The following is a 2,306-nucleotide window of genomic DNA, read 5'->3' as shown; positions in this document are numbered from 1 at the left end:
CAAGGGAAGTCTTTTCTCCCAAGAAGTTGCTTCTTCTTGTTTTCGGTGTTCTACCGACTTACCAAAGGTGCCATCGATGAAGTCTCTTTTCGAGAGTGGACAAAGTTTTGGTTTAGGGGGCTGCTGAGAAAATATGTCGAGCCTTCACCAAGGACGTCTAAGAATCATACAAAACCAAGGATGAATCATGATCCTTCTGGAAATATTGACATGAGCTTTTTGCCTCGAACCGAAGAAGAGAATGCTCATTTTGTCAAGCTAGGCGTAGAAAAATCATTTAGGGATGAGACTTATCTGGCAGCTTTTCTCACACGTTGGCATTGCAAGTTTGTTCTTCCTAACAAGAAAGCTCATTGTATTTGTGCTAGTGTCTTCAAAGTCGCGAGCTTGATGGCTCATAGAGAAATATTTTCTTTGGTGGTTCCGATCCTAGCAAACATTTATCGCTGCCTCAGGGATATATCCACTTCTTCAAACTTGGGTGCTTGCAATACATTACTTCCCTTCCATTATGTATATGGATGGATAAGTGAGTATTTTGAGACCTACTTCTGTGTTACCCGTCCTCAACGAGATGTGCGAATGTGGCAAATTTCTGGAGAAAAGATGGCGAAACATTTTGACCTCGTTGACGCTCGCAAGTTATTTCAACAAGTGAATGTGCATGACCTCTACAATCTGGCCATGCTACAAGGATAGGAGTTGCATATTGATGATAGTGGAAAATTGTCCACTCCCTGGAGCGATTTCCTTATAGGCCTTCGTTCAAGTTTTGTCATTTTGAGGCTGGATGATGAACTGATTTTGGAGCCTTACAGCCCTTACCGATTCAGTCGACAATTTGGATACTGTCAAGACGTTCTTGATGCACTCATAGAGCACCATTATGATGGTTCACTGCTAGCTTTGGTGCAACTATGTGATTCATGTGTTTATCTTGGGAGCTCTTCGAAGATCATCATACCAATGCATCCATCCAATAAGGGGTCTTTAATGACTTGTGAGTATTCAGATTGGTGGCCATCCCATTGAGAGATTCTACTGAAACGAAGTACCCACATAATTTTGAGAGGTCCGAAAAAGATTATGTTTCTTTACCAACCAAAGGTAAACAACTTCAAGAAAAACTTCCTCACTCTTTAAAGTCTAAGGTGACACCAAATATCCCTCGCAATCTATCAGAGTTGTTTCCAAGTCCAAAAGTTCGAAGGGCAAGGCTACACATGTGGATAACGGACTTAAGGGTCCCTTACAGACTCCCAAGGCTGCCAACATCATTGATAAAGAGGTGATCGACGTAATTCTCAAGAGGAAGAAACCTTCCAGCTCATCAGACAAAGGTGTTGTAAAGTCACTTTGCATTGCACCATCTTGTAGCAACACGTCAAAAATGTCTATTTCACTCCATGAGATTGACTTTAGTGCTAGTGCAGCCTCTAGTTCCAATGAGATCAATGTTAGCCAAGAGCTACATTGGAAGCGTTTGAAGAAAAAACATAAGGACTTGAACACTCAACAATGCGAGTTCGCTGAATTGGATTCCATTAGTATTGTTACTGCGATCTTTGAAGATGGTGTTGTAGGTTCTACAATGCCCTTGACATAATTGGCACATCAGGTAAAAGTCACTTCTTGAATATTTCTCTAAACTTGCCTCCCCTTTTTTTTAATCATTAGATATTAATTCCATTTTTTTTAATTATCCAGTTGGGTCTTGGGGACATCCCTAGCGATGTAGATGTATTTGAAGATTGTATCACAAGCTTGAACTCCCTCAACATGGCAAAGAATTCTCATCTCCCTCTTGTTGAAGTTAAGAGTCAAGCTGCAAATGAGATTCAACTAACAAAGTTGATGGTCCCTTTTTCAGAAAAGGTTGAAATTTCTCAAAATATCTCAACTACTAATGTGGAGGTTGTTGAAACTTCTCAAATTGGATGTTAAGATGTTTCCAGGTATTTGGTCCGCCCTCTGCTGAGAATTGCCTCTGATTTTGAACCACAAAAGACTATTTCCAGCTTCAAATTATCTTACATTTCTGGAATGTGGCATACCTTATGTGAGTGTATTACTCAATTCTCTGTTGAATCTCCAGAGAACCTCAAAGAGTTGGAGGCAGGTGTTGCCTTGATTCTTAAAGGGCTTCGAGAAGTTAACATCATCAACCTTTCTCCTTTAGAGGTTTTTCTTGAAGATTTTTTTCAAGAAACATAGATATTACGATGTTGCAAGGCTGTCCACTTCTCAAAAGATAACAAGGGATTCTCATCAAGAGTTGCTTTCTGCTACACAACAATGTCTTGATA

At 40.1% G+C, this 2,306-nt stretch overlaps 1 pseudogene; it reads left to right on the top strand.

Moving 5' to 3' along the window:
• Nucleotides 1–1,390: 1,390 nt before the first annotated feature.
• On the top strand, nt 1,391–1,944 carry LOC125850179 (uncharacterized; annotated as a pseudogene).
• The last annotated feature ends 362 nt before the right edge of the window (nt 1,945–2,306 follow it).

The sequence above is a fragment of the Solanum stenotomum genome, unplaced genomic scaffold (assembly GCF_019186545.1).
Source record: "Solanum stenotomum isolate F172 unplaced genomic scaffold, ASM1918654v1 scaffold14764, whole genome shotgun sequence".
Lineage (NCBI taxonomy): Eukaryota > Viridiplantae > Streptophyta > Magnoliopsida > Solanales > Solanaceae > Solanum > Solanum stenotomum.
This window is presented reverse-complemented; position numbering and strand designations above follow the sequence as displayed.